This window comes from Arachis stenosperma, chromosome 7 (genome assembly GCF_014773155.1).
Source record: "Arachis stenosperma cultivar V10309 chromosome 7, arast.V10309.gnm1.PFL2, whole genome shotgun sequence".
Classification (NCBI taxonomy): Eukaryota; Viridiplantae; Streptophyta; class Magnoliopsida; order Fabales; family Fabaceae; genus Arachis; species Arachis stenosperma.
In genome coordinates this window covers 39,986,450-39,999,154 of record NC_080383.1, presented here as the reverse complement: position 1 = coordinate 39,999,154, position 12,705 = coordinate 39,986,450, and positions in this window count along the sequence as shown.

Here is a 12,705-nt window from a genome sequence, read left to right as displayed (position 1 = left end):
AGTCTTGTGGCCGCCAGAAACACCGCTGGAGATGCCGTCACTGGGGGTCAGTCACTCCTTGGTTGCGGTAAGGATTTTGTTTTTGGCTTTGGTCCTTTTTGAATTCTCAGAATGCTGTAGTTACTAAATGTTGCTGCAGTCTCCCAAAAGTTATTGATGGAGCTGCTGCCGGGCCGATTTGATGTTGCGGCTGCTTTATTCCGTTAATACAGTGAGTGTTTCTGTTTCGAAAGCCCTGCATTAGTGTTTTTTTCTGTGTAACAAAGTAATTGCACTTTTAATGGTTTTAGGAGTTAGAGTCCGGTTTCTTTGTGCCGTTTGTAGCTGTTTCTGCGTTTGAGAGAGCAAGCAGAGCCAGGATTTTGGTTGACCGGTGATTTTGGGCTGAGCGAAAAGGAGTCAGTTAACGCATTTGGGGTTATGGTTTTGATGAGCGGATAATTTATACGCTTTTTGGCATTGTTTTTAGGTAGTTTTTAGTAAGTTCAAGCTACTTTTAGGGATGTTTTCATTAGTTTTTATGTTAAAATCACATTTCTAGACTTTACTATGAGTTTGTGTGTTTTTCTGTGATTTCAGGTAAATTCTGGCTGAAATTGAGGGACTTGAGCAAAACTCTGAAAAAGGCTGACAAAAGGACTGCTGATGCTGTTGGAATCTGACCTCCCTGCACTCGAAATAGATTTTCTGGAGCTACAGAACTCCAAATGGCGCGCTCTCAACGGCGTTGGAAAGTAGACATCCAGAGCTTTCCAGCAATATATAATAGTTTATACTTTATTCGGAAATTTACGACGTAACTTGGCGTTGAACGCCAAGTACATGCTGCTGTCTGGAGTTAAACGCCAGAAAAACGTCATGATCCGGAGTTGAACGCCCAAAACACGTCATAACTCAGAGTTCAACTCCAAGAGAAGCCTCAGCTCGTGGGTTGATCAAGCTCAGCCCAAGCATACACCAAGTGGGCCCCGGAAGTGGATTTATGCATCAATTACCTACTCATGTAAACCCTAGGAGCTAGTTTATTATAAATAGAACATTTAACTATTGTATTAGATGTCTTTTGACCACGTTTCATCTTTGGTCTCAGTTTTGTTTTATTCTTCATCCTAAGAGGCTATTGATCACGTTTTAGGGGGCTGGCCATTCGGCCATGCCTGAACCTTTCACTTATGTATTTTCAACGGTGGAGTTTCTGCACACCATAGATTAAGGGTGTGGAGCTCTGCTGTACCTCAAGTATTAATGCAATTCTATTTTCTTTTATTCAATTCTCTCTTATTCTTATTCCAAGATATTCATTCGCACCGAAGAACATGATGAATGTGATGATTATGTGACGCTCATTATCATTCTCACTTATGAACGCAAGTGATTGACAACCACTTCCGTTCTACATGCAACAGAGCTTGAATGTGTATCTCTTAGATTCCCCAACAGAATCTTCGTGGTATAAGCTAGATAGATGGCGGCATTTATGAGGATCCGGAAAGTCTCACCTTGTCTGTGGTATTCCGAGTAGGATCCTGGGAATCCGGAAAGTCTAACCTTGTCTGTGGTATTCCGAGTAGGATTCCGGTAATGAATGACTGTGACGTGCTTCAGACTCGCAAGTGCTGGGTGTTAGTGACAGACGCAAAAGAATCAAGGAATTCTATTCCAGTAGGCGCGGGAACCAACCAGTGATTAGCCGTGATGTGACAGAGCGCGTGAGCGTAGTTTTCACTGCGAGGATGGGATGTAGCCTTCGGCCAGGTGATGCCTCCAGAAGATTAGCCATGCGAGTGACAGCCGCAGAGGACCATTTTCCCGAGAGGATTAGAAGTAGCCATCGTCGAACGGTGAACCCCTATACACAGCTTGCCATGGAAAGGAGTAAGAAGGATTGAGTTGAGGCAGTAGGAGAGTGGGTGTCCTTGAGCCATACAGTATCTCCATTCGCTTATCTGAAATTCCCACCAATGAATCTGCATAAGTATTCTATCCCTTTTATTATTTCTTTTTATTATTTGATTTTCTAAATTCCATAATTTTATCTACCTAACTGAGATTTACAAGGTGACCATAGCTTGCTTCATACCAACAATCTATGTGGGATCGACCCTTACTCACGTAAGGTTTATTACTTGGACGACCCAGTGCAATTGCTGGTTAGTTGAACGGAGTTGTGAAAACAACCGATGCCATAATAATGATTTCATACAAATACAAAGAACATGGATCACAATTTCGTCCACCAAGTTTTTGGCGCCGTTGCCGGGGATTGTTCGAGTATGGACAACTGACGGTTCATCTTGTTGCTCAGATTAGGTAATTTTCTTTTCAAAAATCTTTTTAAAAAATTTTCTTTTATTCTTCGTTTTTCTAAACTTTATTTTCGAAAAAAAAATTAGTAAAAACTCAAAAAAAATTAGAAAATCATAAAAACTAAAAATATTTTGTGTTTCTTGTTTGAGTCTTGAGTCAATTTTTAAGTTTCGTGTCAATTGCATGCTTTAAAAATTTTTCTTGCATTTTTCGAAAAATCCATGCATTCATAGTGTTCTTCATGATCTTCAAGTTGTTCTTGATAAGTCCTCTTGTTTGATCTTAATGATTTCTTGTTTTGTGTCTTATGTTGTTTTTCATATGCATTTTTTGTTTGTTAAAGTCCATGCATTAAAGATTTCTAAGTTTGGTGTCTTGCATGTTTCCTTTGCATCAAAAATTTTTCAAAATTATGTTCTTGATGTTCATCATGATCTTCAAAGTGTTCTTGGTGTTCATCTTGACATTCATAGCATTCTTGCATGCATTCATTGCTTTGATCTAAAAATTTCATGCATTGAGTATTTTTTGTTGTTTTTCTCTCTCATAATTAAAAAATTCAAAAAATCAAAAAATATCTTTTCCTTATTTCCCTCCAAAATTTCGAAATTTTGGGTTGACTTGGTCAAAAATTTTTAAAAAAATTAGTTGTTTCTTACAAGTCAAGTCAAAATTTCAATTCTAAAAATCTTATCTTTTTAAAATCTTTTTCAAAAATCATATCTTTTTCATTTTTTTTATAATTTTCGAAAATTTCAAAAATCTTTTTCAAAATATTTTTAAAATTTTTTTCTTATCTTTATATCATATTTTCGAAAATTAGCTAACAATTAATGTGATTGGTTCAAAAATTTGAAGTTTGATACTTTCTTGTTAAAAAGGTTCAATTTTTGAGTTCTAGAATCTTATCTTGTAGTTTCTTGTTAGTGAAGTAAATAATTTCAAAATTTTTGAATTAAATCTTTTTATCTTTTATTTGATCTTTTTCAAAAATTTTATCTTTTTCAAAATTTGATTTCAAAATACCTTATATATCTTTTTATCTTCCTATCTTTTTCAAATTTGATTTCAAATCTTTTTCAATCAACTAACTAACTTTTTGTTTATCTTTTATCTTTTTCAAAACCACCTAACTACTTTTCCCTCTTCAAATTTTCGAAAATATCTCTCTCTTTTTCAAAAATTCTTTTTAATTAATTGATTGTTTCATGTTTTAATTTTAATTACATTTTATCTCTAAATTTTTGAAAATTACTAACCTCCTTTTCAAAATTATTTTCGAAATCTCCCTCCTCTTTTCTTCTTCTATTTAATTATTTAATTACTAACACTTCTCTCCACCTCTCTTCATCCAAAATCCGAATCTCCCTCTTCATTCTTCTACCCCTTCTTTTTCTACTAACATAAAGGAATCTCTATACTGTGACATAGAGGATTCCTCTTTCTTTTCTTGTTTTCTTCTCTTTCATATGAGCAGGAACAGGGATAAAGGCACTCTTGTTGAAATTGATCCAGAACCTGAAAGGACTCTGAAGAGAAAATTAAGAGAAGCTAAATTACAACAATCCAGAAACAACCTTTCAGAAATTTTCGAACAAGAGAAGGAGATGGCAGCCGAAAATAATAATAATGCAAGGAGAATGCTTGGTGACTTCACAAAGCCAACGTCCAAGTTTGATGGAAGAAGCATCTCCATTCCTGCCATTGGAGCCAACAACTTTGAGCTGAAACCTCAGTTAGTTGCCTTAATGCAACAAAACTGCATTAAGAGACTCATGAGACTGTAAAGACGAATGGAGTTGATCCTGAAGTCTACAGACTCATGCTTTTCCCTTTTGCTGTAAGAGACAGAGCTAGAATATGGTTGGATTCACAACCCAAGGATAGCCTGGACTCATGGGATAAGCTGGTCACTGCCTTCTTGGATAAATTCTTTCCTCCTCAAAAGCTGAGCAAGCTGAGAGTGGATGTTCAAACCTTCAAACAAAAAGATGGTGAATCCCTCTATGAAGCTTGGGAAAGATACAAGCAGCTGACCAAAAGATGTCCATCTGACATGTTTTCAGAATGGACCATTTTAGATATATTCTACTATGGTCTCTCTGAATTTTCGAAAATATCATTGGACCATTCTGCTGGTGGATCTATTCACCTGAAGAAAACGCCTGAAGAGGCTCAAGAGCTCATTGACATGGTTGCAAACAACCAATTTATGTACACTTCTGAGAGGAATTCCGTGAACAATGGGATACCTCAAAAGAAAGGAGTTCTTGAAATTGATACTCTGAATGCCATATTGGCTCAGAACAAAGTGTTGACTCAACAGGTCAACATGATCTCTCAAAATCTGAATGGATGGCAACATGCATCCAACAGTACTAGAGAGGCAGCTTCTGAAGAAGCTTATGATCCTGAGAACCCTGCCATGGCAGAGGTTAATTACATGGGTGAACCTTATGGAAACACCTATAACTCATCATGGAGAAATCATCCAAATTTCTCATGGAAGAATCAACAAAAACCTCAACAAGGTTTTAACAATGGTGGACGTAATAGGCTGGGCAATAGCAAGCCATATCCATCATCTTCTCAGCAACAGACAGAGAATTCTGAACAAAACACTTTTAATTTAGCCAATGTAGTCTCTGATCTGTCAAAGGCCACTTTCAGTTTCATGAGTGAAACAAGATCCTCCATTAGAAATCTGGAGGCACAAGTGGGCCAGCTGAGTAAGAAAGTCATTGAAACTCCTCCCAGTACTCTCCCAAGCAATACAGAAGAGAATCCAAAAGGGGAGTGCAAAGCCATTGACATAGTCAATATGGCCGAATGCACAAGGGAGGAGGAGGACGAAAATCCTAGTGAGGAAGACCTCCTGGGATGTTCCTCAAGCAAGAAGGAGTTTCCTATTAAGGATCCAAAGGAATCTGAGGCTCATACAGAGACCATAGAGATTCCATTGAATCTCCTTCTGCCATTCATGAGCTCTGAAGACTATTCTTCCTCTGAAGAGGATGAAGATGTGACTGGAGAGCAAGTTGCTCAATATTTAGGAGCTATCATGAAGCTGAATGCCAAGTTATTTGGTAATAGGACTTGGGAAAGTGAACCTCCCTTGCTCATTAATGAACTGGATACTTGGATTCAGAAAATTCTACCTCAAAAGAAACAAGATCCTGGCAAGTTCTTAATACCTTGTACCATAGGCACCATGATCTTTGAAAAAGCTCTGTGTGACCTGGGGTCAGGGATAAATCTAATGCCACACTCTGTAATGGAGAAGCTGGGGATCATTGAGGTACAACCTGCCTTGTTCTCATTACAACTGGCAGACAAGTCATTGAGACAAGCTTATGGAATAGTAGAGGACGTGTTGGTAAAGGTTGAAGGCCTTTACATCCCTGCTGATTTCATAATCTTTGACACTAGGAAGGAAGAGGATGATTGCATCATCCTTGGAAGACCTTTCCTAGCCACAGCAGGAGCTGTGATAGATGTCAACAGAGGTGAATTAGTCCATCAATTGAATGGGGACTACCTTGTATTTAAGGCACATGGCCATCCCTCTGTGACTGAAGAGAGTAAGCATGAAGAGCTTCTCTCAGTTCAGAGTCAAGAAGAGCCCACACAGTCAAACTCTAAGTTTGGTGTTGTGAGGCCACAACCAAACTCTAAGTTTGGTGTTAAGATCCCATATCCAAACTCTAAGTTTGGTGTGGACAACTATACAACATTGACCTGATCACCTTGTGGCTCCATGAGAGCCACTGTCAAGCTATTGACATTAAAGAAGCGCTTGTTGGGAGGCAACCCAATTTTATTTATCTAATTTCTATTTTATACTATTTTATTGTTATTTTGTGTTTTATTAGGTACATGATCATGAGGAGTCACGAAAAAAATCATAAAAATTAAAAACAGAATCAAAAACAGCAGAAGAAAAAAAATTTCACCCTGGAGGACGCACAGGCTGGCGTTCAACGCTAGTAAGGTGCATTTGGTTGGCGTTCAATGCCAGAACAGAGCACCATTCTGGCGCTGAACGCCAGAAACAAGCAACATTCTGACGCTGAACGCCAGGAATGTGCCCAGAGAGGAAAAACTGGCGCTGAACGCCAGTAACAAGCATGAAACTGGCGTTCAACGCCAGAAACATGCTTTACATGGGCGTTGAACGCCCAGAATGTGCACCAATGGGCGTTTAAATGCCAGAATGATGCACAAAGGCATTTTACATGCCTATTTGGTGCAGGGATGGAATTCCTTGACACCTCAGGATCTGTGAACCTCACAGGATCCACCTACCTCGCCCTCTCTCTCTCCATTCATGGTCATCCCTTCTGTTTTCATTCACCACTCACCTCTATCCACTCTTCCCCATAAACCCCACCCACCCTCAAAATTTAAAACTCTTTCCCACCCAAACCCACCCATATAGCCGACTACGCACGTGCCTCCATCTCCTCCATATCTTCTTCTTCTTCATCATCTCTTCTTTCTTCTCTTGCTCGAGGGCGAGCAATTTTTTAAGTTTGGCGTGGTAAAAGCATAGCTTTTTTGATTTTCCATTACCATTAATGGCACCTAAGGCCAGAGAAACCTCAAAGGGAAGACAAAAGCTTCCACCTCTGAGTCCTGGGAGATGGAAAGACTCATATAAAGCCGTCATAGCTCAGTGGTAGAACATGTGGCTACAAATCAAGAGATCCCTGAGATACCTCAGGGGATAAGTTGTCCTCCACACAAATATTGGAAGCAACTAAGGGTGGAACATCATGAGCACTCCATCATTCTCCAAGAAATAAGAGAAGATCAAAGAGCAATGAGGGAGGAGCAACAAAGGCAAGGAAGGGACATAGAAGAGCTTAAGAACATCATTGGTCCTTCAAGAAGAAGACGCCACTAAAGGTGGATTCATTCCTTGTTCTTTATTTCTTTCTGCTTTTCGGTTTTTAATATTGTGTTTATCTATGTTTTGTGTCTTTATTTCATGATCATTAGTATGTAACCAAGCCTTAAAGCTATGAATAAATTCCATTAATCCTTCACCTCTCTTGAAAGAAAAATGTTTTAATTCAAAAGAACAAGAAGTACATGAATTTCGAATTTATCCTTGAATTTAATTTAATTATATTGATGTGGTGACAATACTTTTTGTTTTCTGAATGAATGCTTGAATAGTGCATATTTTTGATCTTGTTGTTTATGAATGTTAAAATTGTTGGCTCTTGAAAGAATGATGAACAAAGAGAAATGTTATTGATAATCTGAAAAATCATGAAATTGATTCTTGAAGCAAGAAAAAGCAGTGAACAAGAAGAAAATGGAGAAAAAAAAAGAAGGAGCAGTAGAAAAAGCCAATAGCCCTTAAAACCAAAAGGCAAGGGTAAAAAGGATCCAAGGCTTTGAGCATCAATGGATAGGAGGGCCCAAGGAAATAAAATCCAGGCCTAAGCGGCTAAATCAAGCTGTCCCTAACCATGTGCTTGTGTCATGAAGGTCCAAGTGAAAAAGCTTGAGACTGAGTGGTTAAAGTCGTGATCCAAAGCAAAAAGAGTGTGCTTAAGAGCTCTGGACACCACTAACTGGGGACTCTAGCAAAGCTGAGTCACAATCTGAAAAAGGTTCACCCAGCTATGTGTCTGTGGCATTTATGTATCCGGTTGTAATACTGGAAAACAAAGTGCTTAGGGCCACAGCCAAGACTCATAAGTAGCTGTGTTCAAGAATCAACATGCTTAACTAGGAAATTCAATAACACCATCTGAAATTCTAAGTTCCTAGAGAAGCCAATCATTCTAAACTTCAAAGGAAAAAGTGAGATGCCAAAACTGTTCAGAAGCAAAAAGCTACAAGTCCCGCTCATCTAATTATAATTAATATTCATTGATATTCTGGAATTTATAGTATATTCTCTTCTTTTTATCCTATTTGATTTTCAGTTGCTTGGGGACAAGCAACAATTTAAGTTTGGTGTTGTGATGAGCGGATAATTTAGACGCTTTTTGGCATTGTTTTTAGGTAGTTTTTAATAAGTTCAAGCTACTTTTAGGGATGTTTTCATTAGTTTTTATGTTAAAATCACATTTCTGGACTTTACTATGAGTTTGTGTGTTTTTCTGTGATTTCAGGTAAATTCTGGCTGAAATTGAGGGACTTGAGCAAAACTCTGAAAAAGGCTGACAAAAGGACTGCTGATGCTGTTGGAATCTGACCTCCCTGCACTCGAAATGGATTTTCTGGAGCTACAGAACTCCAAATGGCGCGCTCTCAACGGCGTTCGAAAGTAGACATCCAGGGCTTTCCAGAAATATATAATAGTCCATACTTTATTCGGAAATTGACGACGTAACTTGGCGTTGAACGCCAAGTACATGCTGCTGTCTGGAGTTAAACGCCAGAAAAACGTCATGATCCGGAGTTGAAAGCCCAAAACACGTCATAACTCGGAGTTCAACTCCAAGAGAAGCCTCAGCTCGTGGATTGATCAAGCTCAGCCCAAGCATACACCAAGTGGGCCCCGGAAGTAGATTTATGCATCAATTACCTACTCATGTAAACCCTAGGAGCTAGTTTATTATAAATAGAACATTTAACTATTGTATTAGATGTCTTTTGACCACGTTTCATCTTTGGTCTCAATTTTGTTTTATTCTTCATCCTAAGAGGCTATTGATCACGTTTTAGGGGGCTGGCCATTCGGCCATGCCTGAACCTTTCACTTATGTATTTTCAACGGTGGAGTTTCTGCACACCATAGATTAAGGGTGTGGAGCTCTGCTGTACCTCAAGTATTAATGCAATTCTATTTTCTTTTATTCAATTCTCTCTTATTCTTATTCCAAGATATTCATTCGCACCGAAGAACATGATGAATGTGATGATTATGTGACGCTCATTATCATTCTCACTTATGAACGCAAGTCATTGACAACCACTTCCGTTCTACATGCAACAGAGCTTGAATGTGTATCTCTTAGATTCCCCAACAGAATCTTCGTGGTATAAGCTAGATAGATGGCGGCATTTATGAGGATCCGGAAAGTCTCACCTTGTCTGTGGTATTCCGAGTAGGATCCTGGGAATCCGGAAAGTCTACCCCTGTCTGTGGTATTCCGAGTAGGATTCCGGTAATGAATGACTGTGACGTGCTTCAGACTCGCAAGTGCTGGGCGTTAGTGACAGACGCAAAAGAATCAAGGGATTCTATTCCAGTAGGCGCGGGAACCAACCAGTGATTAGCCGTGCTATGACAGAGCGCGTGAGCGTAGTTTTCACTGCGAGGATGGGATGTAGCCTTCGGCCAGGTGATGCCTCCAGACGATTAGCCATGCGAGTGATAGCCGCAGAGGACCATTTTCCCGAGAGGATTAAAAGTAGCCATCGTCGAACGGTGAACCCCTATACATAGCTTGCCATGGAAAGGAGTAAGATGGATTGAGTTGAGGCAGTAGGAGAGTGGGCGTCCTTGAGCCATACAGTATCTCCATTCGCTTATCTGAAATTCCCACCAATGAATCTGCATAAGTATTCTATCCCTTTTATTATTTCTTTTTATTATTTGATTTTCTAAATTCCATAATTTTAGCTGCCTAACTGAGATTTACAAGGTGACCATAGCTTGCTTCATACCAACAATCTCTGTGGGATCGACCCTTACTCACGTAAGGTTTATTACTTGGACGACCTAGTACAATTGCTGGTTAGTTGAACGGAGTTGTGAAAACAACCGATGCCATAATAATGATTTCATACAAATACAAAGAACATGGATCACAATTTCGTCCACCAAGTTTTTGGCGCCGTTGCCGGGGATTATTCGAGTATGGACAACTGACGGTTCATCTTGTTTCTCAGATTAGGTAATTTTCTTTTCAAAAATCTTTTTCAAAATTTTTCTTTTATTCTTCGTTTTTCTAAACTTTATTTTCGAAAAAAAAATTAGTAAAAACTCAAAAAAAATTAGAAAATCATAAAAACTAAAAATATTTTGTGTTTCTTGTTTGAGTCTTGAGTCAATTATTAAGTTTGGTGTCAAATGCATGCTTTAAAAATTTTTCTTGCATTTTTCGAAAAATCCATGCATTCATAGTGTTCTTCATGATCTTCAAATTGTTCTTGATAAGTCCTCTTGTTTGATCTTGATGATTTCTTGTTTTGTGTCTTATGTTGTTTTTCATATGCATTTTTTGTTTGTTAAAGTCCATGCATTAAAGATTTCTAAGTTTGGTGTCTTGCATGTTTCCTTTGCATCAAAAATTTTTCAAAATTATGTTCTTGATGTTCATCATGATCTTCAAAGTGTTCTTGGTGTTCATCTTGACATTCATAGCATTCTTGCATGCATTCATTGCTTTGATCTAAAAATTTCATACATTGAGTATTTTTTGTTATTTTTCTCTCTCATAATTAAAAAATTCAAAAAATCAAAAAATATCTTTTCCTTATTTCCCTCCAAAATTTCGAAATTTTGGGTTGACTTGGTCAAAAATTTTTAAAAAAATTAGTTGTTTCTTACAAGTCAAGTCAAAATTTCAATTCTAAAAATCTTATCTTTTTAAAATCTTTTTCAAAAATCATATCTTTTTCATTTTTTTATAATTTTCGAAAATTTCAAAAATCTTTTTCAAAATATTTTTAAAATCTTTTTCTTATCTTTATATCATATTTTCGAAAATTAGCTAACAATTAATGTGATTGGTTCAAAAATTTGAAGTTTGTTACTTTCTTGTTAAGAAAGGTTCAATTTTTGAGTTCTAGAATCTTATCTTGTAGTTTCTTGTTAGTGAAGTAAATAATTTCAAAATTTTTGAATTAAATCTTTTTATCTTTTATTTGATCTTTTTCAAAAATTTTATCTTTTTCAAAATTTGATTTCAAAATACCTTATCTATCTTTTTATCTTCCTATCTTTTTCAAATTTGATTTCAAATCTTTTTCAATCAACTAACTAACTTTTTGTTTATCTTTTATCTTTTTCAAAACCACCTAACTACTTTTCCCTCTTCAAATTTTCGAAAATATCTCTCTCTTTTCAAAAATTCTTTTAATTAATTGATTGTTTCATGTTTTAATTTTAATTACATTTTATCTCTAAATTTTCGAAAATTACTAACCTCCTTTTCAAAATTATTTTCGAAATCTCCCTCCTCTTTTCTTCTTCTATTTAATTATTTAATTACTAACACTTCTCTCCACCTCTCTTCATCCAAAATCCGAATCTCCCTCTTCATTCTTCTACCCCTTCTTTTTCTACTAACATAAAGGAATCTCTATACTGTGACATAGAGGATTCCTCTTTCTTTTCTTGTTTTCTTCTCTTTCATATGAGCAGGAACAGGGATAAAGGCACTCTTGTTGAAATTGATCCAGAACCTGAAAGGACTCTGAAGAGAAAATTAAGAGAAGCTAAATTACAACAATCCAGAAACAACCTTTCAGAAATTTTCGAACAAGAGAAGGAGATGGCAGCCGAAAATAATAATAATGCAAGGAGAATGCTTGGTGACTTCACAAAGCCAACGTCCAAGTTTGATGGAAGAAGCATCTCCATTCCTGCCATTGGAGCCAACAACTTTGAGCTGAAACCTCAGCTAGTTGCCTTAATGCAACAAAACTGCAAGTTTTATGGACTTCCATCTGAAGATCCTTATCAGTTTTTAACTGAGTTCTTGCAGATCTATGAGACTGTAAAGACGAATGGAGTTGATCCTGAAGTCTACAGACTCATGCTTTTCCCTTTTTCTGTAAGAGACAGAGCTAGAATATGGTTGGATTCACAACCCAAGGATAGCCTGGACTCATGGGATAAGCTGGTCACTGCCTTCTTGGATAAATTCTTTCCTCCTCAAAAGCTGAGCAAGCTGAGAGTGGATGTTCAAACCTTCAAACAAAAAGATGGTGAATCCCTCTATGAAGCTTGGGAAAGATACAAGCAGCTGACCAAAAGATGTCCATCTGACATGTTTTCAGAATGGACCATTTTAGATATATTCTATTATGGTCTCTCTGAATTTTCGAAAATATCATTGGACCATTCTGCTGGTGGATCTATTCACCTGAAAAAAACGCCTGAAGAGGCTCAAGAGCTCATTGACATGGTTGCAAACAACCAATTCATGTACACTTCTGAGAGGAATTCCGTGAACAATGGGATACCTCAAAAGAAAGGAGTTCTTGAAATTGATACTCTGAATGCCATATTGGCTCAGAACAAAGTGTTGACTCAACAGGTCAACATGATCTCTCAAAATCAGAATGGATGGCAACATGCATCCAACAGTACTAGAGAGGCAGCTTCTGAAGAAGCTTATGATCCTGAGAACCCTGCCATGGCAGAGGTTAATTACATGGGTGAACCTTATGGAAACACCTATAACTCATCATGGAGAAATCATC